The sequence below is a fragment of the Gavialis gangeticus genome, unplaced genomic scaffold (genome assembly GCF_001723915.1).
Source record: "Gavialis gangeticus isolate Ggan-Ray unplaced genomic scaffold, GavGan_comp1, whole genome shotgun sequence".
Taxonomy (NCBI): domain Eukaryota; kingdom Metazoa; phylum Chordata; order Crocodylia; family Gavialidae; genus Gavialis; species Gavialis gangeticus.
In genome coordinates this window covers 40,221,484-40,249,186 of record NW_017729004.1, presented here as the reverse complement: position 1 = coordinate 40,249,186, position 27,703 = coordinate 40,221,484, and the positions used below count along the sequence as shown (strand labels likewise).

Here is a 27,703-nt window from a genome sequence, read left to right as displayed (position 1 = left end):
TGATCTCACCACATTAGATGGTGTTCTAATCTGGAGTCAAAGGACAGCAATCAGACTCCTGAAAATAAGAGCATTACATATATCTTTTCTTGGATGTGCATTAGATCTGGGGTAAAAATAACCTGACTTGACATAAACAAGATGTTTGCAAGAATCAGAGGGCAACAAGGCATTATGACATACTTCATGATACTGGAATCTAAGGGTTTTTTTCATATTCAGAATTGAAACTTTAAGCCTTGGTGAAGCCAAGTATGAGTGAAGCTTAATATCAGTTTGAACGACTGAACTGACCAAGAGGGTTATGTTGGGTGAATGGCTTCCTCCTTCACTCTGTACCTAATTGCTATCGAGATCTTTGATTTATTTCAGCTATGTAAGCAATTTTATGCCCAGCCACATAAACCGCAGCTTATCTGTTGATGGATTTTTTTTTGGTTGTATCATCACCTCTCTTGATTCATGCTTGCACTCATTTGTCCAACACATACCATTTTACCCATTCATGTAATGATGAGCATAATCTGGGTAGCCCTAGTTTTCCTGATATTAATAGTTTCGCAATGGCTCCTGTGGCCAAGACCTGTGTATACCAATATTTTTACAGATGGGACATTAAACTTCTTTCAGGAAGGATTCAAGGGATTCAGGGTTTTAAAGTACACTATTTCTTAAAAATACCTTTCTTCTTAGATCCACAACCACAGTTCATTATGTATACAGTGAAACCTGTCTTCATTGACACTCGAGATCATCATAACTGTGTGGCCAAGCAGAGTGTCTTGAACAGAAGGCTGAGCAGAAATTTAGTAAAATGATGGATAGTTTTATTTATTTTGTAGTAACAACTTGTTACAGGTGTAAACTTATGGCTTAGGATTTAAACTGCAAACTATAGTTAATAAAACTTCATACTATTTACATCTTAACCTATTCCATATTCTTATAATAGAAAACATGTTTTGACTCAAGTCACTTGATAATTCCAGATGAGACTAAAGGTTATGTTTTTCTTTATTCTCGTTTAATCATATGAAGTTGTTCTAATTTTATTTGGCTTTGGCACAGTGAGAGGAGCTGCAAATATAGAACAAAAATAAAAGCTGAACACTTGTATCAGAGAATCAAAATTTCTCTATGCATTTATTTTGATTTATGAGATCAGTTACTAACAGTATTTCTAATTTTAAAGAGAAGAAATCTGATATACAGTATGTTTAAACCAAATAAATATGCTGATCTGCACCAGAACTATGTATGTTTGGTACTATCCATTTTGTTTTCCCAAAAAAGGAATAAATCTATCAATTCAGTGATGCTCCAAGGAAGCACTGGAATTGAAAATGGTCTTAAGGGTTTGGCTTTTGAGGCTGGTGATGACCACATGCATTATGTAGATGATGTGTTTGATCTGTTAAAGAGAAGGGGAAGTGAAGGAAATGCCTGTTCCATCTGTAGAAAGCAGACAACTTTTGTTTATGTTCCTAAAATCCTATCTAAAAGCAGCTGTGCAGAAGCAAAACAAACAAACAGAAATGCTGTTTGAGTACAGTACTAATTGCCAGCTATCTCAAGGGCTCCCACCTTCATTTTATAAAAATCAGTGACAGAGTTTATATGTTCAGCCTAAAGAAAATAATAGCTTATGGGCTGAGTGAACTACAGTATGTTGATGAGACAAATGTGGATATTGGCAAAACAATGATATAATTATGTAAATACAACCTTTTTAGGATTGCATCTGTTATGTTTCAGTATGTTTGTATTTTTGTCATTCACAATAACACCCTTAACATTTCTGGCTGAAATTTTAAGAAGATTTTTAGTATTTTCGCCATCTACCAAACTACACTGTCTGGAAAGTTCAGTAAGGAAGAAAGCTAAAGTATATGATACTTATTAACTTCTTTATTTAAATAGGTAGTTTAAAAATTAGATTTTTTTTTATCTTTCACACTCCATTTATTTGTGGAAAATAAAAACGCTTCTAGGAAATATTCTTATAAACACTGTAGTATGAATATATATTAGGTTGCCTGATCTGGATCTTTGCCTTGCCAACCATGGGTGGAATTATGCAGTCTGGTATCAGAGAGATAGCTTCTGCAATGGATTTGGGTGGTGGTGGGGAATATCTAAACATAGCTTGTGTACCAGTCATGCTCATTTCTAGTTAGTCATACTGTGGGTGGGACGGACAAAAAGTTTGTCACTTTATCCATGAGTCTTAAGAAAAGGCATTCCAATGACCTAAAACATAGCTGAATGAGACCCTCATCTAGGTACATCTTACGGTGATGCTAAAAGTAGCTGGAGAATTTGCCCTCATTTCTTTCTCTTCCTGAAGGGTGTTATTATTCACAGTTGACCTGCAGTAACTGCAAACAAGTTCAGGGAATGTAATGGGCCCAGGACAAATTTACCATCCTTCTATTTGGGTCTAAGCTGATTTGCCGTGTAAAATGAAATCAGATTAGATGAAAAATAAAATGCATTATTGTTGTTGTTGCTATCTTTTCTGTAGCCTGGATCCTGGATTCCTGTTTTATCCTGAAGAGATTATTGTAGCCTGGTCCAAAGGGGTGACAGATAGCAACAACTTGGAGAATAGAGGCTCTTAGGAAAGCAATTGTGTGCATGTATGAGCAGGTGTTGGATTGTAGTTTGGAACTGGCATAGGATGCGATCACATGAAAGATATGTGAAAGGTAGGACCCTACTATTCCCTTCCTCCCACTCTCCAGAGACACACGGAGCCCTTCTTGCTAGACCTTATTGACCATTTTATCACCTTGGATCCATTAATAACTAGAGTTGGATTAACAGTCACACAGTCCTTAAAGCCATAAGTGCCCATAGGCATGTGGGAACATTTGTTTCAACATTCCCTGTTGGGAACCATTCCTGTGAAATGTGTGTGTGGAGTGCCTGCGCTATTGCACTTGTTAGTATGGCATTGCTCTATATGGCATCTAGAGGGGAGCATGATGTTTTGTCCCTGAAACCATGTAGGATAGGCACATGAATTATGCTTGATTTTTTTCAAAGCCATTTGTAGTATTGAAGGTGCAAACCAAAACTTGGTTGTTTAGATGCATTGGAGCCTGTGAATATGGAAAAGGTCCTAGTGAGCCCCCCTCTTCCACACAAGCGCCTTTTCTTGGGTCAGGAACATCCTGAAGCATTCACCACCTGTGCCGTTCCCGGCTGTAGTTTTCCTGAAATGCTTAGCTGTTCTCTTCCCCTACATTCGATCTCCCTTCCCTGCCCAGTACCCTCCTTAACCATGGGAACTTACATTGGACACACTCTCTCTTCCTCTTCTTTCTCCCCATTATTTTCTTCTGCGTAGATACAGTACAAAGTAAAAAGAAACTCTCCTGGCTCTAAAGAACATTTGTATTCATTCTTGTTACCCCCTTTCCTTCCATTTCTTCATAAACTTCTTTCATTTTTTATTGTTACCGTCTTACTTTTTCCCCCCAGAGTTTCTCTTATCAGTATTTTCTCTTCCTTTTGTCTCTCATCAATTTAATTATCTCTGGCCTTGTGCTCAGATTTTTGGATCCCTGTCCATACAATGTGTTAACCCTTTCGTGAATCCTCCAGTAAGCTGTCCTCACTCCCACGTTCTCTCTCTCCTATAGAGTCCCAGTGGTATTCACATGTTTTTTTATTTTTCTTCCACAGGCTCCCACCCTGACTTTCTTAGCTTCTACCCACTAACAGTCTCTCATTCTCATGTCTTCTCCCACTTTTGTTTCTCTGTTACTTTGCATCCTTTTAGTGGTGCTACATTTCCAATTTTGTTAATTGTCTAGTAACCACATATGACATTAACCTTCCTACTTTATTTACTAACTATAATGGTGGAAATGAAACTCACATTACAATCAAAACTTTATCATCTTACTTACAAAGCTGAGAATTTCAGCAAGTTAATTGTAGACAGACAAATCTGAGCAAAAGGGAAGGCAGAAGAGAAAAGCAAAAGTACAGGAGCTCCTTTTCTGCTCTGCTGATAAATGAAGGATGGGTTATTGCCTCAGGTGAAAGGTCCTGCTACTTTATTTGAACACAAAGACTCTGTGCCAGGCTGAACGGGGGATCTAGGTAAAGGCCTGCTGAAGGACTGTTCCTCTCCCTGTCGCTGACAAGAATCTGAGAGATGCTGGCAAATGAATGGGTTACAGCCAAATCCAGTATCTCTTCTGACATGTTATGGAAAGCCAAGAAATACCATAGGCTGAGGTTGGTTCAGGATGCCCAGGTACCCATCGTGCCCCATGACTTTAAGGAACAAAGAAAAATAGGAATTGGTCATGGAGGAGAAATACAACCCAGCTGCTGGGAGTGTCTCAGGGCAGGAGCCAAACTACCTGAACCACTGAGGTCCCTTCCAGTGCTTCTTGTCTGTGATTCTGTATCTTCTCCCTAGTTTTATCCATCTCTGCCCAAGGAAAGCTACAAACCCCTTTACAGCTGGGAGTCCAGTAGCTCTCCTGACCCAAACAAATGCAGCGCAAAACACAGAAATACTGAACAGTTTCAAAACATGCCTTTTTAGCAGTCCTAAGTGATGTCAGCAAAAGGGCAGTGCTGCAAGGGTGTTCAGCAAGGTGCCAGCATGTATTGTGTCCTCACTGGAGCTGTGGCTAAATCATTTTACCCTCTCCCGCTTCTGCTGCTGAACTTTTTTTCCTTTCAGGTCCAGTCTTCTGTTCCCCAAGCTGGCTAAAGGAAAGGGAAAGGGAGAGGAAGTGCTCTATTTTACAAAAGAGCTGGGATTACCAATAAAGGAAGGCAGTTTAGATCTGGCTATATTATCACATTTTGAATCATAAGACAAACAAAAGCTAATAGAAAATAGGTAAAAACTGGAATACATAACAGGCTGAGTGAAAGCCATCTAGAGAGAGGAGACAGAGGGTGGGAAGGCAAAAACAGTTCTAATAAAATATCAGCACTATACTATAGAGCAGAGCATCCACTGGTACTAGCCTAGCTTTTGGGGACTCCCTGTACATAACCCTCCATATACATATGTGTATATAACACAACTTTTCATTTAGCTGAAAAAACATGCTTACTAGTTTTTATTGAATTGACATTTTTAGGGCGGGGAAATGAGATTTAAATTGCAGGGTAGGGGGAGGGAATTCATGCATGATATAGAAACCTAGTCCTACAATTCCTTGGTCATGGAACTTCAGCAAGAGTTTGTTACATTGGCTCTGATCCTGTGAACTTGAAGCTTAGTTTGGGAGGTTTGCAGCCAGAAAAGAAATGTCCACTCTTACTTGCCTGTCTTCTATTTTCTGCTAAATGCCTCATAATCTGAAATTCCTGGTCATGCTACCCAACGACCTAGCCACACATTCACCTGCAATAGTGCCAAAACATTAAAAAAATTCTGCAGTGAAATGTTGTTCTCTTGGGGCTCAGGTGTTCAGGTCAGACACAGCCTGCTGAGCATTGTATGAGCCATCTGTTCTATAGGAAGCCTTCTTCTGCCAGCACTGAAGCATGAGCGCTACTTGTCCTTTAACAGTGGTTTTCCCTATCTTATATTTCATAGATTTCATAAAAGAAATAGAAAGGTTGGGGTGAATAAGTTGTAAGAATTGCTCTATTTTACCAAGTGCCCTGGATATTAATGAAGACCAGGTATAGAAGTAAGACAAATCCAAAGGTATACCACAGCTATGGATACATGACACAATTACTACAGAGTATTTTACCCTGGATTTTTCTCCATCCCCCCTTACCCCAAGATCAGGCATTCTACCAGATTTTGCTCCATAGTACATTTACTCCATGGTCAAGAGCCAGGCACATAACCAGTTTTCCTGAACTAGCTAACTGCTCAGAGATTATTAAGAATGTCTTGCATTCAAAAGCTGGTCAACTCTATGTCACTGTGGGAGATTCATACTTGATGATGGTAACAGATCCGTCACCACTGTCTTTCACTCTTGGTCACCTCCCTTAATGATCACCTGCCACACCTTGGTGTTAAACTGAAGGAGAATAAGGAGAGGAGAGGTGGTTGTTGCCAGTAGTGAGTAGGGTGACTCGTGATCTTTCACAGGGCTCTTTGCCTCCCCTACATCGTGTCCTTCCCCCACCAATATAATTTTCAACTTGTGACCCACTTCAGGTCTTGCCCTTCCAGGGATGAAGTTTCGATGCCTGGTAACCGACCAACTGTGGTTACCTGGTTTGATTCGCATTGCAACTTATCACTGGCTTGTGCCTCCGATTGGCGTCCTTCACCATGTCCTCAAATTTCAATGATTCTGTTATATCTCTAATAAGTTATATCTCTAATAAGCGCGTGGTGTCACTGATACATTTCTTACTTGCATCAAATCAATTAACTTGTCTCTCATTCAGTTCATCAATTCCCTTCTTGATGAACAGAGATCAAGTCTATCAAGGTGCAATTAATCAATTTCTTAAATGGGCCAATCAGTGAACAGTCATACCCTTATGCAATTAATTGACTCTTGTTGACCCCCCCTGGAATACATTAAGTCCAGTGGGGCCGCTTTCCTGTTTAAGTCCACTGGGGAAAAATGCCTTGGCTTGGCGGGAGCCAAGCACCTAACCCAGTACAGGGCCCCCATAAAGGAACCCTTTATGATCCCATCTTACTGGTCCCAGGTAGTCCTTCTCTTCTGTCGTAGCTCTGTTGGACATCTTTCTTATGAAGGAGTTCTGTCCCTCAACACCCAACTTCAACTCCATCCTAACCCGCCAGTCCAGCATCTTGCATTAGTCTTGGGCCTCCACGCATCTTGCCAAGCTCTGCTTTGCTCATGTTCCCCTCTGAGGAAACTCTCTGGGGCCTGTGCAGTCTCCTCTTCCAGCCAGGCTCCTCCTGGCCAATAGGAGATGGCTCTGGACTCCCATAGCTTGGCTCCCCTGTGCATTGGGCCTGGAGGCTGCCATGTCTGCCTCAGATGTCGGCATCCCGGTTCTCTCTGCTGCGCCGCCGATCCTTCACCTCTTGGTGAGTCTCCCTGCACAGCCGGGTCCGGTGAGGCTCACTGGACCATAACAGGGCCTGGGATCTGTGCTGTGTTACACATACCTGTACAATAAAAGATATCACCCCAAGAAATCCTAACTGAACTAGGTTAGGTACTATTACAGAGCTTGACCACAAGATATCAGGGGGCCAGCTTGTACTGAGCTGACTATAGGAGTGGACCCATAACTATTACCCCTGTAATTTGAATCAATGTAAGGTTACTCCTCACTTTCTGTAAGGTAAATTTACCGTGGACAGGAGTGATTTAGTAAGTATAGGATTGCACCATGTGCCTGCTTCACGTTTACTCTAGAGTAAATGTGTTCGGTCCCTGCACCCTAGGAGGGCAGTCTGCGAGTACCAACTTGCCTTGAAACCTGACCTGAAAGAACTCTGCATCCAATTTCGGTCTTTTTGGATGCACCACAAGACAATGCAAGTGGAGTCAGTTGTTGGTTGTTCGTGGGAGGGCTGCATTTGAAAACTTAATACTAATTTAGTTGTTCCAGATCGGTAAGAGGAACTATCCTTAGCACAAGTTTTTTTCATGACTGTCAGCTGCTTGTGCTAAGGATAGTTATTGGAGATTTAGCCTTCAACTTCCCTTTCCAACCTGTCATTGGAAAACAAATGACACCTGAGATTAAGATAGCCCACAGGGACTTCTCATTCCTCTTACCGTAGAGAGCAGGTAGCTTTATTGACAGATATCCATCATTGCACTCACCTGTACCCTGGAGCATAGAATTATAAAAGTTGGGGTTGGGAGGGACCTCAGGAGGTCATCTAGTCCAACACCCTGCTCCAGAGCAGAACCATCCCCAACTAGATCATCCCAGCTAAAGCTTTGTCTATCTGGGTCTTAAAAACCTCCAACGGTGGATATTCCACCACCTTTCTAGGTAACTTGTTCCAGTGCTTTACCACCCTCCTAGTGAGAGAGTTTTTCCTAATATCTTACCTAAACCTCCCTGAAAGGTTGTATGCTGTGGTGAGAAGTCCTTGTGAAACTCTGCCATCAGCTACAGCCCCTCTGATGTAAATGGTCTTCTGCTATCTGTAATTTCTGATTTCTTGGATCAGGTGCGGACGTCATGCTGGCTAGTATGCTGAGTCACATAAAGCTCTCCCTGGCAACAAAAAAGAAAAAAGAAAAACCAGTCAAAAATCAATACTTTCCTCAGATATATATTTATGAAAACGGACACTGACAAATTGATGTAGCTTTTTGGCTCTGAGGGAATGCACTAACTTTTTGAAGTCAAGCAATACTCCCAGCAACTGCAGGACAAGCTGTCCAGAGCAGAGAGAGCAGGATCAAGCCCTTAGTAAAAAAAAGCTGTCCAGGATGTTAGTCAACTTGTCTGTTTTTTGTCAAGGAAATAGTTATTTACAGCGATGAAACTAGTAGCTGGCTTTTAACTGTTTCCATCCATGATCATATTAAAAGCAATAATTTTGAAAATGATCAGATGGTAAAGTAGGAGCATCCTTGTCACTTCTTGGCACTCCACCTCTCTCTCACACATGCAGGCATACATCAGAGTAGGGTGTTTGTGTTTTTTTTTAAATATTGTCTGGCTTCATAAATACCAATTTCTTCCCTATGTGTCTGCAGTGCTTTTCAACTTGGAAAAAAAAGAGAAATTAATGAGACGAGAAAATTACAGCAAAGGTCCAGGATGCTAACGAAGTTATTAGCACTGAAGAGGGAATTAGGGTGACTGGTGTTGTTAAATGTTCAGTGGAGACTTCAGGCTTTCTTTAATACAGATTTTAGGCAATAAATAAACCAGACTTGCAGTTCTGATCCTGATGAGGTCTAGTGCTTAGAATCTCTCAGAATTGTCCTTTGCTTATACTGTGGGTGTCAAGCTGAATAAGAAACTTGATTCAATATGGAACATTATAAACAAGTAAATAGCAACTAATTAAGCTCAAGATAGTGCATGGCAAGACAGACAAGGCTTGAGGGGTTCTGATAAAGTAATTAAAACAGTAAGTGATGCTTGAGTGCTTTTGTATGCAGTATCAGAATGCTGAGATTGAATTACAGTCTTTGTATTGATATGGCCATGCAATATTTATAATGTTGTGCCCCAATATATTTTGAGATTAAAAGAAGATTAATTCCTTAAATAATAAACATCTTCTTGTGCCTCACACATATTGAAGCTTATTCTAGATTGCATGGGGAACTAGTTTCAGTAGGGATGACATTCTGCAGTATACTTTATCATCCCTGAGGCCAATTACTGAAAATATTCGTCCTATCAGTTTGTAATAAATTACAGACAAACTACACTGAGATACAATATCCCTATATCCTGCAAATAATATTAAGGATATGATTTTTCACAGCAGGTTTGTTAGCCCGTAGGAAAACTGCTAATAGGAAAATGTACTCTGCTCTTGTTTAGAAGGTGCCTGTAGAACAAACTAATTATTCTAATACCTATTTATATCACTTCAGGTGTTTCTGGAGTCTAGTTAGTCAGCAGATCTGAACAGCTTTTTAACTCGTTTATGTATCCAAATCCCTTTTCGTGGAAAGTTAGTGTTTAATTAGTTAGTTAAAACTGCTAAATATAAACCAGATGCCTCAATGGTGGATGATGATTTGCTTCCTATAATGTAGTTTGAGAAGCAACAAGCCCTCTCTGATTAAATTCAGACTCAGAATAATTAGATCTAACTTTCTTTCTATTCCACAGTGTTCTGTTACTATATTGTAGTGCAAACATTTAATTAAAGTATTATTTTTAAAAATATAGAATTGCAAACACTTGGAAACCTTCTGACTTTAGGTCTAGAGTACTGATTCTTGACCAAGGTCCCATGACACCTAAGGGTGTTATGAGGTCCTTTGAAGCCGTGGTGGGCAAAATACAGCTGGTGGGCCATTTCTTGCCCGCCAAGTGATTTTATTTGGCCTGTGGCTGCCCCTCTGAAAGGCAGAATCTCTCTGCCCTCCTCCCTCCCCTGTGCAGTAGGTGCACAGGTATATACACAGAGTAGGTATATACACAGAGTGGATACACGCACGCTCCAGCAGCAGGTCCAGCTCTAGTGGCTAGGCAGCCACCCCTGTACAAGAAGCTAGAGACTCCTGGCTAGGCTTCTGCCCTCTCCCCGTGCCAGGGACTTGCAGGCAAGGGAAGCAGAGAGGGAACTGGGAGGTGGGGGTGGGCTGCGCTAGCCTGGGAGGGGAAGGAAAGTATGCCACACTGCCTGCCTCCACCCCCTTAAAAGTCCCAAAATGCCCTGCAGAGGGGACAACCCCAGGAGAGCAGGGGGAGGTGAAGGGATTTATCCAGGGCAGCATGTGGCAGGAGCAGGGAACCAGAGAGCAGCAGCAGCAGCAAACAGGGGTCGGTGGGGATTGATGGCTCCCGTGTCTCTCTGTCTCACCATGTCCCCTGGGCCTGAGGCAGGTTGCTCCCCAGGCTGTGGCTGCACAGGGGTGTGAGAGGAGGTGAGAGCTGGGGCTTGCGCCCCTGTATGTGGTGGGCTATGTGTTGCCAGTTGCTTGGCACCAGGTGGTTGCAGCCTGGGTTTAGCTTTGTTCCCCCTGGAACACTGATTGTCCGCTGGTGTTGCAACATTGGCAGCCTTAGAGCATGGCTGCAGGGAGGGCACAGGGGGATGCGCAGGGTGGGTGCACACTTAACACACAGGGCAGACACATACACACAAGATGGACACAGAATGCACAGGGCATGGGACAGACGCATATAGGACCCACAGGACAGATACAGGACCCACAAGACAGGGGCACACAGAAAAAAAAATATGGGACAGATACAGGACACAGGATGGACACATGGAAATTATACAGGATGAGCAGAGGGACACACAGGACATATATACACAGAGTGGATACACGCACACAAGCAAAACATGAGACAGACACAGGACACACAGGAAAAGCATGGGACAGACTCAGGACAGACATGCAGATTAAGCAGGATGGACACACACACAGGGCACAGGACAGGCTTACATAGGACACACAGAATGGACACTCACACCCACCCACACATGCACACACTCCGGCCAGACCATCTGTTAGCAATGTAACTTATAACAGCTCATTGAGATGCCCACTGTTCTGGGTTTGGTTTTTATTGAATATTTCATACTAGAATTTTTATGATTATTATATGATTTTTTAAAACTATACTTTGTTAAAATGTTCCGAAAAATCTTGGGTGCCGCCCTCAACATCTCACCAAGGCTTATTAAGTGGCCCTGCAGTTCAAATAATTGCCTACCCCTGCTTTAAGGGGGGCCTCACAATATTAGCACTCTTAAGCATGAAAACAACCTACAAAATTCACAAAATAAATCCAGAAATTGTAAATGGGAATCCTATAGTGTCAAAATCGTTGTGGTCTGTTGTGGTCATCCTGAGTTCTTTGAAACTGAAAAATTGTCCTATTATTATTCTGTAGCGAAGAAACAAGTGGAAGTTAAGAGCTAGACTTCTCAGAGGGATGCCTTTTCAGAGGTATATCTTGAGTCTAAAAAAGGTTGAGAACGCCTGATCTAGGGGAAAAAAGCCTTGTGTCTTAACAGTTTTTATTTAACAAGGAAATACAGCGACCTCTAGACCAATGATTTTTTTAAAAAATATGCAAAATGCAGTGCGTGTCACAACATACCAAAGCTAGCTCTTTTATATTAGTGTTTTCCCATCCGCTTGTTGAAGGGTCATTTTATTTAGTGGTTAGAGCATGAGAAGGAGAGTTGGAACGCCTCGATTTCTGTTCCGGTAACTACCACTACTCCTGGTCATATCGCTTAACTGCCATTTGTGTTGATTTTACCCATCTGTAAAGCAGGAGCTATACTATCTCCCTCACTAAGGTGCTGAGAGACTGAATGAATTTCTACCAAGTGTTTTGGGAAAAATACTGTGAAACATAATATCAACTTTGCTTCAGAAGGATCCCACCACAGGCGATGTCTCCACTGAGCTCCAAACCCATGCCTCTGCACCTCTAATTGTGTTTTGGCTCCTTTGAAAGAGGGAGGGTTGAGATTAACCCAGCGGATTCCCCTGTTTTGATACAGCTGGGACTCTTTCCCTCCACATCAACAACAGTTTTTGCTTTTCCCCTAACTGAACGGACTTGCAAGTTCCTGCTATAATAACAGAGGTTGTACTTTTTTAAAACAAACACTCAGCAGATAACTGCAACGCTGCAAAGTGCTTGTGTTGTGTGATATCCCTGTGGTGTTTAGGTTCTGGCTCTCCCATCTGGCAAATACTGTATTTTTTTTTAATGCATTTTTTAATACCTTTTAATTTTTAAAAATTTTTCCTACATTATCTGGGGAATGGGTTTTTTGGGGTGATGCGGTAAAGGAGAAGGAAGTTTCCCTATTATCATTCTATGCGAATGGTTGACATTTGCCTTTTTATTGTATCTATTTTAAAAAATGATCTTAATTGCTTGTGCAGTGTTCTACAGAGATAGCAATGAAATTGATTTATGATGGACCCAAAGTTCAGCTTGGGAAAGCTACTAAGTGGACTGGTTAATTAATAGACGGCCTTCTGCTCTGCTCAGGTGCTGTGTCTTAGGAGAGAGGCTTGCATTTCCTTCCAGTAAATGTCACGGCAGAGTTGACTTCTTTAAAGCTGTTCAAATCAATTTTTCTTGAGTTTTCCATTTGAAATACAAGGAATTTAAGACACTCTTTTGGGTTAAATGAGTATATTTCATTTCAGTTTTTATTAGAAATAACGTGGCTTACTTTAATAGAGATCCCCTGTTGTTCTCATTAATTGTCTCCCTGTGCAAGATCTAGTAGTGCTTCATTCTTTAATATTAGTGTCTTCTGTACATTTTGTGTACCTCTTTAAAATTGGTTCAGCGATTGAATCACATAGTTGCGCACAGTTTGCAACTGGGTGAGATGCCAAGGAAGTTATTTAATGACTAACTTCTAAGGGGAGGCGAAATCGCAGGCTTATCGTGTGCAAAAGTACTTTGGCCTACTGAAGCAGTAGTACTTGGATATTGGGTAATGCCACATGGCCTACACTTGCTCTAAGCAGACAGGGTGAGGAGCTGCTCTACTGTTGCAAACCTTTTACAAGATGGCTGGATATGTAAAATGCAGTATTCTCGCCTGAGGTTTTAGATTCAAGACAGAAAAGAAAAGAACTGTATTATGTGAAGTGGAACCAAATGTTTGTCTTACTGCTGTACACCCAAACAGGTGATTTCCTTAAATAAAAGTAAGTGACTTCAATTATTTCAGAATGCAAACTGTAGCATGGATACTTTTATTTGACTTTAGGTCATGGTGTTGTCTAGTTTTAACTGTGGTCTAAGAATTAAAGGCATAAATACCTGGATTTAGAGAGAGAGAGAGAGAGAACTTACATATATTTTAAGCAATTATCTGAAAAAATGAACAGTCTAAAATCCAAACTCCACATACTTGCAGGGACTTATTTAATGACCACATTTTTTTAAAACATGTCTAGAAATTAATCGGGCCATCCCTTTTGAAATTGATATTATGTTGTGGCAAGCTCAGAGCATGTTACAAATTTACTTTACTTTCAGTAATAATTTATAGGTATCCTTACCTTTTCCCACAAGATCTTTAAGGTACAGGGATATTCAATTTGTGTAAGCAACATGTGATCCAAATATGTGAAATACTGTGAGTTAAACATTTGTATAGCTGTAGGGTTAGGCTTATGTGCAGGTGCACATTAAAGGGCTGTGTATAATCAAGAAAAGCAATGTGAAGTATGTGCTTGATCCTGTATTATATGGAAAGGGAGAAAGCACCAGCAGAGCTGCCCACACAACCCCTGCTATCAGGCAAGAAGCAATCATATGGTACATTAAAGTGCATTGTTGTTCTTACTGTGAGGCAACACTCATGCCCTCTCCCCTTTACATATGGGTACAGGGCACCCAAAGCATCTCTGCTCAGGCACAGGGACTGGATGGCATCTAGAGGACTAGTGCACAATAGCGTGAGTGACTGGTGCCTGCTGAATCTGGGGAGGGGCCACCTGCAGAAGCCGCCGACCCTGTCACCAGCCCTACCCACAGCACCAATGTTGGCCCTCAGGGGTCACATGCACCCCCATCAGTCACCGATGCACAATAGTATGATGAAATGGCCAGTGCCACTGCCAAGGGAAATTAGCACTCATGATTTTGGAGCACTATAGTTTATCACCACCCATCTCCCAAAACAAAGAACAGCACAGTACAGCTAAGCAGCTTCCAATGGCTCCTCTAACATGCCCACTACATCCTGGTCAGAAATGAGTTCCAGGTAAGGATTGTAAGTAGTAAAACCAAGGGATTCAGATGGTGACTTCAGTTACAGTAAAGTGGAGTATGAGAGAAGTGGCAGACTGCAGAATTGGTAATTAAAGGAAGTGGGGAGGTGGGGGGAAATATGGAATGAATAGCCTGGGTGGAAGTGCTTTGCAGTATACCAAGTCTGTCCAATGGCTGTTCTAATCCGGGGTTATCATGAGGACAAGTGAATTGTAGAAACTGGATTTTAATATCATATGTTATTTTCATCTTACCATATGCATGTGAAACCTGGGAAGTTACCAAAGATGTAGGCAGCCATCGAAATGCATAGAAAAGCACATGCTTCATTCAGGTAAAGTCTTTAGAGACCTCAGTGGTGAATCTTGATGTTTAATATAAATGCTAAATATTATATATAAATGTATTTAGAAGAGAACATGGACATGTCTAGAACATATGTTACAAATAAAGGCAGCTAAAATTCATTCGTTTTCACATGCTAAGATGTGTGTTTGGTCCATTTTGGAACAAAACTTTAAAAAAATCACTAAATGGAATTTGAAAACAATTTATTTTTGCAGACACCAGCGCAGGATGTTTCCTAAATGAATTATGCTCCTTGCAATCTTAATCTAGGTTTAGCTATGCCTATGTTCTACCATGGGTATTTCCCATGCTTCTGGACTTTGCTGGTTGCTGCATGGGGCTGAGAGGGAATTTTTTCCTCTCCTGCTGCTACATGTCAGGGTTTGGTTTTGTTTCTTTACTTTTAGCCTGCCTCATAGGCATTAGGTGTTGGCTGCAGCCAGTGCTGGGGATTTTGACTGGAGTGTGCCAAAGATCCTGCTGGGACTTGAACGAAAGGTTCCTGGCTAGTGGGTCTTGTTCCCCTGCTCAGGGTCAAACTGATCTCCACATATGGAGTGAAGAAGGAATTTTACTCCATGGTCAGAAATACAGATGGGGGGGAAGGGGAGGAGGGAAGAGGCTGTTTTCCTCTGTAGTGGCCCTTTTTCTAGGAACTCTCAAGTGTATTTTAACAACCCTTGTAGACAGGATGTTGGCTGCCATGGTCCCTCTGCTTTATCTGTGGCAGATTAGGGTGTTAAGTCGTGTGTTGTAATTGTTGTCTTCGTAGTTTTGCTAAGCGATTAGACAATGACCGTCTTACAAGAAAACCCCAAACAAACAACTGGGGGACTGTGGGCTGGCAGAGTCTACGCTCAGGTGGGTTTGGGAACTGGCTGTGGGGCTGAACCCAGAAAGTGTTAGTGGACTGGTCTGTATTGTCTTGGTGGGAGGTGGCCACTGGTGTCCTGCAGGGTTCAGTTCTTGGAACTACTGTTCAACATCTTTATCAACAGTTTAGATGAGGACGTGGAAAGCTGACCACGTTTGTGGACAATACTAAGTTATGGGAAAAAGTGGCCATGCTAGCATGCAGATCCAACTGGACCTGGACAAGTTGGGAAAGTGGGCTGAGCAGAACCGGATGCAGTTTAATAAGGATAAATGCAGAGTGCTTCATCTCGGGAGGAGTAACCAGCTACATGAATATTGGTTAGCAGATGTCCTGGCCAGTACGATGGCTAAAAGGGACCTTGAGGCTATGGCTGATCACAGGATGAACATGGGCCACCAGTGCGATGCTGCAGACAATAATGCATAGCATACTGGGATGCCTTAGCGGATGTGTTGTGAATAGGGCTAAGGAAGTCATACTTTCTATCTACTTGGCACTGGTTAAGACCCCAGCTGGAGTATTGTGTCTAGTTCTGGGTGTCGCACTTCAAAAAAGACGTGGGGAATCTTGAAAGGGTCCAGAGAAGGGCCACAAGAAGGATTAAGGGCCTGGAGGACAAACTTTATAAGTAAATACTTAAGGGATCTGGGACTGTTCAGCATGGGGAAGAGAAGACTGAGGGGAGACTTGGTGGCCATCTATAAGTATGTAAGCGGTGGAGATCAGGAGCTGGGAGAAAAAATGTTCATTATGGTGCCGCAGGGGAGGACAAGAACAATGGCCATAAAGTCTTGCAGGTTGGTTTCAGGTCAGATTTAAGGAAGAACTTATTTATGTTAAGGGTGACCAGAATCTGGAATATGCTTCCCAGGGAGGTGGTACAGTCCCCAACCTTGGAAGTCTTCAAGAGGAGACTGGACAGACACCTTGCTGGGATCATTTGATCTCAGCAGTATTCCTGCCCAGAGCAGGGGGTTGGACTCAATGATCTTTCAAAGTCTCATTCAGCCCTTAATTTCTGATTCCGTAAATGGATTTGTATAGGATGGTTTGGATAGGGATGATCCTGCCTTAGGCAGGGGGTTGGACTACATGACCTATGGAGGTCCTTTCGAGCCCTGCTTCTCTATGATTGTATAAAGCTGCTGAATTAAGCTGACAGGAGTCTTCTGTTTGATACCACTTTTTTGAGAACCAGGTTGGTTTTACTCCACAGTTCATAGATCTTCCATGACCTCTGGCTCTAGGACAGCCCTGCCCTGAGGCAGGAGACCCCATGACTTTCAGATTCTTGAGCCAGCTGGCTGAAGAAATTGGGTAGCCTGGGAAGATACCTGACATGGGAGGCTGACAGCAGTAGGGAGTTCTGGATCCTAGACTTTTGCATTTGACTTCATATGAGGAAAGCCTGCAGTCCTGAGAACTCCCACAGTTTTTGAGGCAACTGGCTCACAGTAGGTAGTTGTAAGAATCCCTGAGGGCCCTGCCTTGAATCTCAGTCTCAGGACTTCCAGCTCACCTGCTCCTGAATCATGAGCTAAGTCTCAATTAGACTTGGGGCTCCAAGGGCTCCTATGTTTCTGGTTCTGCTGCAGGGAGCCTAGAACTTATAGAGTTATATCTTTGCCCAGCCTGTCCATATGAGAGGCCTGCCTCAGAGCTGCAGACATTGAAAGCAAGCCAGGACTACCCTAGAGGCTCAGACTCATTGCCTTACCTTTCAGAGTGCCTGTTTTAGAGCAGGGGACAAGCAGAGATTTGGGAACACCAGCCCCAGGGTAGTCTGCATACCTGGGCTGCTCTAGGTCTGTGAATTTGGGGAGCCTGCATTCTTTGGCAACACCAGCAAGTAAGCTGGGAGGAAATCAGGTTTGGTAGCTGTATGATTCTACCAGTTCTTTCAGTTCCAATGAATCAGTATTATCCGATTTAAAATAATCTTTCATCAGCAATTTTCTCATCAGTTCTAGTTAAGAATAAACCCCCAAGGGACAGATATTACACATAAACCAGTTTAAGTGATCAGACACTGGTCTAAACGTATAACAGCACAGATGTTCAGTGCACATAAACTAGTTTGAAAATGGATGAAACTGGTTTGAGATAAACCTTGTTGAATGTAGTATCAGATTTAACTGATTTGGGTCAAACCGGTTTATTCAATGTCTATCCTAGACCCCTTGCTGGTTTAAGTTAAGCCAGACTCCCCCAGCATCCTGGCATGCTCTCCAGACTGGACAGGGAGACAGGGCAGAGCTGAGCTGACCCCTCCCCTCTGCTCCCTGGCTGGAGCTCCAGCAGAGATTGCAGACTTCTCCATCACGTCCCGCTCACCACTCCCTCCTAAGCAGGAATTCCACCCCCCATCCCCCCACCCCCCGCCTTGCTCAGTGGTGTCTGTGTATTAGCTAGCAGACCACATGCTGGATATGGTCTGTGCTGTGGCAGATGAGACAAAGGCAGAATCAACACATAGCTGGTAATGTCCCTCTTTTGTTTTCTTAACGGGGTGATAAATACTGTGTTATCAATTCCCTGCTGGACTGGTGAGGGCAGACCCTAAACAGCATCTTGCTGGGGCCTGGCCACACCCCCTCAACGCAGCACCGTGGAATGGAAGGGAGGCCTGCTCTAGTGCCCCCCAGCTTCTAGCCTGAGCCACTGCAGGCATGTGCCTGCATTTCTGGGATGTCTGTGCAGTTACAAACTGATTTAGCTTTCCCGGTTAGACTAACCTGCAAAGATTGAATCAATTTAGGCTCAGGCTTTTTGAATATCTGTCCCTAGCTGAGAAACAGGCCCCAACCACTCATGCCTGTTCCACAAAAAGCCAAGCCTGGAAAATACCAAGCACAGAGGCATAGATGAGTCCTGAGCAAATGTCCTAAAGTGAAAGGCCCGTGAGTGGCACTTGCATGTGCTCAGGGCCATGCTAAGCCATCTGAGCTATCTAATTGCTGTACTTGGGTATATATGGAATTGGACTGAGTAGAGCTTTTTTCTCAGTGGTTAGGGTTCAACAAGGAGTCAATATAGAAATAGCCACAGTGTTGCTTGGACTCAGTCCACTTCTGTAACTACTGTTCCATTTGACTGTTCTATATTGCCTCCTTGTTTTTTATTCCCTTGAATCAAAATAAGGGCAGAGAGCCTGCTTGTGCCATTTAGATACAGATTGGAGCAGTAAGAGGCGAAACACATCCTGGCACAAAACATGCCAGCCACCACACCATTTACTGTGGAGGGCTTGCTCTCCACTGCCTGCCAGGTCTGCAGTGCTCTGGTTTCCTCTGTCCTTTCTCCTTCTGCCTGTGGTGCTATATAGGGATGGAGCCCTAAGTGCAGGGATATAGGGTTTAGGGATCCCTAAGTGCAGGGATGGCAATTCTGCCTGAGCCTTACATATGCTAGAGGAGGAGGAAGAAATACTCCTTATGGCTTCCCTTCCCACAGCACAAGGCTGTGCAGAAACCAGGGGAACTGGGAGCTACATGAGTAAATCTGGTTTCTTTTAGTTCCCCATGCAACTGAATTAAAATTCCTAGTGGCTTAATCAGTGATTGAAAAATTTGACTTTCCAATGAGGAGTAAAAATACTGCTATGGGCTTTGCTATGCGTGGTGTGCCAAGTTACTGCATCTGGTGTTGCCCTTTTTCCTCTACCCTTGGAGCACTGAAGTTGTGATGGTACTTGTTTTACATCTCATTTTCCAAATGAACTGCAGGCAAACTGGTTCCCTATTCCAAAGATACGATCCAAAGAACAGAGGACAAGCACACCATAGACAAGAAGTGAAGAAAACCACACTCCTTAGCAACTGCTGCTGTGGCTGCAGCTGAAAACACATGATGGCATGGCTGTGTGGGAAACTTTCTGACCCTCGTTGTTACTGCAGTTGCCTGTGGCAGGAGATCATGTGTAGCGGCTTGGGCCAGGGTTGTCTTTTGTTTCTGAGGCTTAACTGTGAGAACATGTAGTCCAGTACCCCAGAGCCACCAGTATACACCCTTACTCTGAGCAGTATAGAGCTTTGGGGTAAGTGGAGAAGGAAGAAAAATGGCAAGGAAAAAATGAATAAGAGAGTGGGACAGAAAAGCAGCCCACCAAAGAAAAAAGGCAAATGAGAAGGAAAAAAAGAGGCCACCTTATGTAGTAAAAAAGTAGGAAAAGTTCTGATCCCCAAAGAATCTGGGTGCATAGAAAAGAGCAGGGAAGTGAAAAGGGAGAAGCTGAAAAAGTTTAGAATTCAGACAAATAAGTGTGTGACTCACAGTCATTAACTTTTGCATACTTACCCGTCTGCATGACCCTTCCCTTGTTCCTGTTGCTGGTACCCTTGACCTCCCTGACGTCTCCTGCCACTCCCTCCTCCTGTTTGTTACACCCGCCGGTTGAGTCATCTCCTAAATTAGATTATAAACCATTCTGCCTAGGGAACGTATTTTTTCTGCGTGTTTGTACCAGGCCCAGCACAATAGGGTCCTGATCTGGCCTGGGAACTCTGTGTGCACTTGTAAATACAAAGAAGCAGTAAATAATAAATGTGGCTGTGCTTGGCACAAAGGGATATGAAATAAAGCCTGTTGGCGGCTGAGTCCAGAGGTAAGTGGGGCCCTATGGTGCGAGGGACTAGCCCAGCCCAGCTGCAGGGAGGCAGCTAGGCTGGAGCTGAGGAGGGTCGCACCCCACCCCTGCTTGGCCCATCCCCCCAAGGAGAGAGTAAGGGAGGAGATGGGGTACTCGCCAACCCCTCTCCAATGAGGCAGGGTCCCCCCAAATCCCGGGCAGAGACCCCCTTGCCCAGGAGTGATCTGGACACAGCATTGGGCCCACTGCATATGCGCACAGTTTAAAACGGCCTGCCAACAGAAAAAAAAACCCTCAGTTTGGTGTGGGAGTGGTGTGAGATGCATGGGTGAAAGCCCACTGCATCCCTGCACCCCAAAGCCCCCCAGTGACCCCCAACGTCTGTGGAGCACCCCGGACGACCCCCAGCAGCAGCCGGACTAGCCCAGCCCAGCTGCGGGGAGGCGGCTAGGCTGGAGCCGAGGAGGGTCTTGCCCTGCCCTGGCCCCTGCTTCACTCAGTCCTGCAGGGAGCCACATGAACAGGCTGTGCAAACAGGCGCGCTTTTCTGCCCAGCGCATGAGTTAACGCAGGAGTTCGCGCAGGAGGGTGAGTGGGAGGGCCTGAGGCCCTGCCAGTGCACCCCCGTAGGGAAGCCAGTCCCAGCCGTAGCCAGCCCACCAGTCGCATGACACCAATGGGACACACCGCACCCCAAGGGTACCCTCGGGGTCTCTGGTCTCCCCTCTGGCGCCTCAGAGGCCTCCACCCAGACAGAGCCCACAGTTCTGGGCTCCGTGCAGACGGAGCCTCTGGCTCTCAGCTGCGGAAGCTGCCTGTCACTCTTTCGGGCTCTGGGGTCCAGGAGCATGGCCACCTCCCCTTGTGAGGTCTGCTCCTTTCTGGGGTCTCTGACGTGCAAGCTGGAGGAGCTCCAGGCCACAGTCAAGAGACTGCATGCCATCAAGGACTGTGAATAGAAGATTGACTCCTACTGCCAGGCCCTTCACCCCCTGGAGGCCGAGGGTTGACCAAGGTCACCTCCCAGGGCAAAGGAGGACTCAGGGACCTCCCCTTCTGTCCAGCCACGGGGGTGGACCAAGGTGGTCAAGGGCCCCAAGGCCCGCTGCACCAGGGTCCCCACCTTGCTGGAGCTTTGCAACAGGTATGAACCTCTTCCAGCCCCAGCAGAGCCTGACAAGCTGCCAGCTCCTGCAGGCAATCCTAGCTGGGTCATGATGCGCTACAGAGATTTGGGAGTGGGGCTTAAGGGGTTGGGGGCACAGGTGGTGTTCTCTTCGATCCTCCCCGTCTTGGACTACGGGCTGTGGAGGGAGAGGAGGATCAAGGTAGTGAACCAAAGACTGCAGTGCTGGTGTCATCAGGAAGACTTCGGCTTCCATGACGACAGTCTGCTCTTTGGTGAGAGAGGCAGTGAGCTGCTGGGAAGGGCCGGCCTCCGCCTCTCTCCATTGGGGAGGAGGCTCTTCTCAGCCAGACTGGTTGACCTGCTCCACCGAGCTTTAAACTAAGCCCGCGGGGGGATGGGGGGACTACTGCCATTGCTGGCCCACTGAGCAACCCTTGCAAAGCCAGCAGGCCAAGGCACTTAAGAGAGCTCACCCCTGCCCCAGCCCTGGAATGCTCTGTGGGCAAGGCAGGGGCTCTCAAAGGGACACTTGCCTGCCTGTACATGAATGCCAGGAGCTTGGGGAATAAACAGGAGGAACTTGTCCTCCTGCTAAACACAAACGAATATGATTTCATAGGGATAACTGAGACCTGGTGGGACTCCACCCATGACTGGGCCACAGGTATAGACAGCTATATCTTGTTCAGAAGAGATTGAGTGGACAAAAGCGGCAGGGGTGTAGCTCTCTATGTCAAGAAAAGCTATGCATCCCTGCAAGCTGACATTGGCGCCCAGGGTGGATGACTGGAGACCCTCTGGGTTAAAATCCATGGGGAACACGGCACAGGGCACATGATGGTAGGAGTCTACTACAGACCTCCTACCCAGGGTCAAGAGCTTGACCAGGAGTTCGCCAGTGAATTGGCTGAGGCTGCACGCTCCCGGTCCATTACTGTCATGGGAGACTTTAGCTACCCAGAAATCTTGAGGGAAGAGCACTCGGCCAAATCCGAATGGTCACAAGGTTTTCTCACATGCATCGATGACCTCTATCTGACGCAACAAGTCTACAGACCAATGAGAAGTAAAGCACTGCTCAGCCTGGTACTGGCAATGGGGGATGATCTTATCAGCGACCTAACGATAGAAGGGAAGATGGGTGACAGTGACCACGAGCTGATCACCTTCACCATCCAAGATAAAGCTGATAAGTCAGTTAGCAATATAGAAGTCCTCGACTTCAGGAGAGCTGACTTTGACAGGCTCAGGAGGCTTGTCAGTGCAGCCCTAAAGGGCCTCAGCCCAAAGAGGATGGGAGTTCAGGATGAGTGGTTGCTCCTCAAGGGAGCGATCCTGAATGCGCAAGCAAAGTCTATCCCATCTTGGAGGAAAGGGTGCAAAAGGGTACAGCAGCCCCCTTAGCTCTCCAGGGAACTAGCAGGCCTCCTGCATCTAAAAAGAAAGGCCTACAAAGGATGGAGGACTGGATCCACCTCCAAGGAGGAATATTCTGGTCCAGACCTGCAGAGACCAAACCAGGAAAGCCAAGGCTGCAACTGAACTCCAACTGGCTACAAGTATCAAGGACAATAAAAAATCCTTTTTTAGGTATGTGGGGAGCCGGAGGAAAAACAAGAGCAACATTGGACCCCTGCTAAACTAGATGGGACATCTGACAACCGACGCCCATGAAAAAGCCAACTTGCTAAATGGGTACTTTGCGTTGGTCTTTCACCAGTCCCAAGGGATGCCCCTGCCCATTACGGGATGGGAAGGCCTGGGTGATTTTGTGAAGGAACACCTTGAGAGGCTGGATACCTCCAAGTCAGCCAGCCCTGACAGCTTACACCCCAGCGTACTCAAGGAGATAGCAAGCATCATAGCCCAGCCCCTGGCATGGATCTTTGAGAACTCCTGGTGCTCCGGTGAAGTGCCTGAAGATTGGAAGAAGGCCAGTGTGGGTGCCTATCTTCAAGAAGGGGAGGAAAATGGATCCAGCAAACTACAGGCCCATCAGCCTGATGTCTATCCCGGGAAAGGTCCTTGAAAAGATTCTCCAAGAGACCATTCTCAACAGACTGGCGGATGGCAAAATCCAGAGGGATAGCCAGCATGGGTTTGTTGCAGGTAGGTCTTGCTTGACCAATCTTATTTCCTTTTATGACCAGGTGACCCATCACCTGGACAAGGGCAAGAGATTGATGTCATATATCTTGTCTTTAAAAAAGCCTTCAATCTGGTATCCCATGATCACCTCTTGGCAAAACTGGGCAACTGTGGCCTCGGCTTCTCCACAATCCACCGGCTGGGGAATTGGCTATGTGGTCGGATCCAGAGGGTGATGGTTGACGGAAGTCAATCGTCGTGGTGTGCTGTGACCAGTGCGCTCAAGGCTCTGTCCTAGGGCCTATACTATTTAACATCTTCATCAATGATGTGGACGTTGGCGTCAGAAGTGGACTGGCCAAGTTCGCCAACAACACCAAACTATGGGGTAAAGCATCCACACCTGAGGACAGGAGGGCAATCCAGGTTGACCTCAACAGGCTCAAGAAATGGGCAGATGAGAACCTGATGGTGTTTAACACCAAAAAATGCAAGGTTCTCCACCTTGGGAGGAAAAACCCACAGCATGCTTGTAGGCTCAGCAATGCTACACTGGCTAGCACTTTGGACGAAAGGGACTCGGGGGTCATGATTGACCACAAGATGAACATGAGCCTTCAGTGTGATGCTGCAGCTAATAAAGCATGCAAAATGCTGGCTTGCATCCATAGATGTTTCTCAAGCAAATCCCAGGATGTCATTCTCCTGTTGTCCTATTGTGAGGCCACAGCTGGAGTACTGCATCCAGTTTTGGGCTCCACAATTCAAAAAGGATGTGGAGAAGCTTGAGAGGGTACAGAGGAGAGCCATGCACATGATCAGAGGTCAGGAAAACAGACCTTATGACAAGAGGCTGAGAGCTATGGGACTCTTCAGTCTGGAAAAGCACAAGCTCAGGGGTGATCTGGTGGCCACCTACAAGTTTATCAGGGGTGCTCATCAGGATCTGGGGGAATGCCTGTTCACCAGAGCGCCCCAAGGGATGACAAGATCGAACGGTCACAAAATCCTCTGTGACTGTTTCAGGCTGAACATAAGAAAGAACTTCTTTACTGTCCGATCCCTCAAGGTCTGGAATAGACTGCCACCAGAGGTGGTTCAAGCACCTACCTTGAACACCTTCAAGAGACAGTTGGATTTCTATCTTGCTGGGATCCTATGACCCCTGCTGGCTTCCTGCCCTTTGGGCGGGGGGCTGGACTCAATGATCTTCCAAGGTTCCTTCCAGCCCTAATGTCTATGAAATCTATGAAAGGACAGATTCTGACCATTGGCCAGTCCTATTTGAACAGCAGTCCAGTTCCACATTTGAATTCCTCATTTACACCTTAATGCCCCTAAATACAAGAAGAGGAGTCTTCTGCCTCATAGCAGTGAGTGGTGACTCAGCACAGATTGCATTGATTTTGGAAGCGGTGTAGCATGGGCAGTCTCTGCATGTGGCACATGGCAGATCAGGGAGGGGACAGACAGCACAGCAGCAAATAGGACAAGCAGTGGAAAGCAGAATAGCAGGTGGTGAGGTAGCACAGGGCAGGGAGCAGACATTGGAGCAGCATATCAGGCAGGGGAAGGACATCAGAGTGGTCCTCGGGGAAGGCTCAGGACTAATTTGTGGTATGCCTGCCGAAAAGGTTCACCCCCACTGAATTGCAGATTTTTAAACCTGTCACTTGTAATTTTGAGCTTTTTAAATTTCCCATCAAAACTTTTCTCTTTTCTGTAATGTTACTACATTTCTCCCAGCACCCAGGTAAATCTCAGCATTCATGTTGTTGTAGCTTGAAAAGTTACTGGTATTATTGTATGTGAAAGTTACAGACCTTGGTCTGAGTTCTGTTTCCACAGTAGCAGAAACCTATTGCCATGTGTTATACCTGCTCAGGGGGAGGGAGGGCTAATCCAAAGCTCAGTGAGGTCAATAGTAGTTTTGTAATTGATTTCAATGGGTTTTAGATCAGGCCATTAAACATATGCCTATCTTTCAAAGCAGAAAAACCAACTGCATTTGTTGAATGTCTGCTGATTTGTTTTTTTTTTTCCTTTTCAGCTACTGTTTTCAGCTGAGGGGGGTGGTATTAAATTGTGTTGCACAGTGTTTTTATTTAAAACTACAAATTATACTAATCCATTATACAATGCACAGTTCATATTCTTCCCTTCTTCAGGCCACTCCTAGTGTCTGACGAAGTATGTTGTTGCCTATGAAATCTCATGCCTCTCTGAACTAATTTGTCTCTAAGGTGCTTCCCAGCCCTACCTTGTCTTTTTTGTTTAATATCCTATCCCTGTACAATTTATTTTTTTTGGCTACCCACCATGTTCCCTCCTGTCGTCTTGCTGATTCCTGCCATTGCAAATCTCTGGCCTTCAGAACTAACAAGAGTCGCTTGTAATATTCAGATGTGGAGGCTGTGGTGATGGGTTAATCATTCTGTATAGATAGCCATGGGAATTTCCTTAACAATAGAACAGCTTGTGGGTGGGGAAGGAAAAGGAGGAGCACATTGTGAGTGCTATAGATCTGGTCAACAGAAAAAAATAATGGATGAGGATTTCAAAAAGACAGTGTGTAATGATTAGGGATCCTGGTTTTCCTTTCATCACTGAAAAAAGCATTAAATAACAGATTGTCTTCCTTTACAGAGAAAAATGCAGATTTTTCTTCTTTTATGGAGAAAAATATGGGAAATGGTGGGTTTCCCCTTGCAGGCTGGCAGAGTTCCTGCAGCGGGCTGGGGGGAGTGGGAGGAGGGTGATCGGGCAGGGGGTGCTACATGCATGTGTGTGCACACACATGCATGTGGTAGCCAGGGAGAATGGAGAGCAGTCCCTGCAACTCCCTGCAGGTAGGTCTTAGCTGGAGAGGGATTGAGGCCCCCATAGTGAGGGAGGGAGTTGGGCAAGGCTGAGGCTGGGGTTGGGGGCCAGCCGGGGCAATGTGTGGGGCTTAGGACCCCAGGGCCAGGGTGGGAATGCACAGCTGGAGCATGGGTAGGGAGCAGGACGGAGCTGTGGATGACTCATCTGGGGAGTGGCAGAGGGGCTCGCTTGCTGCCACTGCGTGCACTCCTAGGAGGGTATGTGGGCATGTGCCCCCCAGATTTGTGCATGGAGTGGAGGGCTGATGTGGGCTGCCCACTACAGGCTCAGGGCTCCCCGCTCTGATGTTCCACCGGGGGCCTCCACAGCCTAGCAGGCAGGACCCGGTGCAGCAGAGCCGAATGGGGTGGGGAGGCTTATGGCCATCTCCAGGAACCCTGTGCCACCATGGCAAGGTGCCCCTTGCCCACCCAGCAGCAGCAAGGAAGGCAGCATGGAGTTGCTCTCCCTGCTGGTGCCAGGGGGATAAGAAATACCTTGCCATGGCAGCGTAGGGTTCCCGGTGACGGCATGAGCCTCTGTACCCCCTCTGCCCTGCTGCTCTGGGCCCTACCCGCTGGGCTGCAGAGGCCCCCAAGGTGAGGGCAACAAGGTAGAGAACACTGTGCCTACAGCGGGCAGCCCACATCCACCCCTCCTACATGGGCTTCACTCCAGGCATGCTGCCTGTTGGGGAGCAGGAGCTGGGCTCTGCGCTCTGCTCCAGCCGCAGCAGCCACCACCTCCTGCAGGCAGCAGCCAGGGCTCAGGCACTGCTGGAGAGGGCAAGGGACTGTGGGCCCAGGTCCCTGGCCCTGTAGCCCTGGCAGCTGGGTGCCCCCTCCAGGAGGGCTACAGGGCTGTGGGTCAGGAGTGAGAGCCACCAGCAGGGCCAGGGGGCTGTGGGGTGGGAGTAAGGGGCAATGGTATGGGCAGGGCACTGGCATATCAGGGCTGTCCATGCCACAAAGCAGTGTGGGGGACAGCTGCACCTGGACCCACATCCTAGTAAGTGAAGGATGCAGGGAGATCTCTGATAAAGAACCCAAAATGAAATGCCAAAATTTTATAGGAATTTAGAATTTATTTTATTATAGTGATTGAGGCACTTCTAAGCTTCCAAATTATTTTAAAATTGTGAATATATTGATAAGACATTGTGTTGAAATGATACCTATATATATAGAATGGCATTTCATTTTAATTGTGGAAAAACATGGATTTTGGGTTTTTTAATCAGGGAATTTGTGTGTGTGTGTGGGGGGGTGATAATCAGAGAATTTACTTTTTTAAAACAGAAAACTAGGGTCCCTGGTAATGATGTAACAAAGAGTTTTGGCCATGTTTCAGAATCAGTTAAGATAGATCAATAATGCTGGTTTGGTGGTGACTTTTTTTTTCTGGAAACCCATGGGAATTGCACAGTGTTGTGGTATGGGGTTGACCTGAAATT

General features: G+C 45.4%; 1 protein-coding gene across 14 annotated transcripts in view; it reads left to right on the top strand.

Annotated features, from left to right (window-relative positions):
- The window catches only part of KIAA1217 (KIAA1217 ortholog), a 423,945-nt gene that overhangs the window by 293,749 nt on the left and 102,493 nt on the right, over nt 1-27,703 (top strand). Inside the window, exon 1 of one of the 14 annotated variants that reach the window (XM_019508290.1) lies at nt 13,063-13,286. The exons of the other annotated variants lie outside the window; for them this stretch is intronic. The gene's annotated coding sequence lies outside the window, so the exon portion shown is untranslated. Of the gene's footprint in view, nt 1-13,062; nt 13,287-27,703 lie in introns of those variants that run through there. 14 annotated transcript variants of the gene reach the window in all.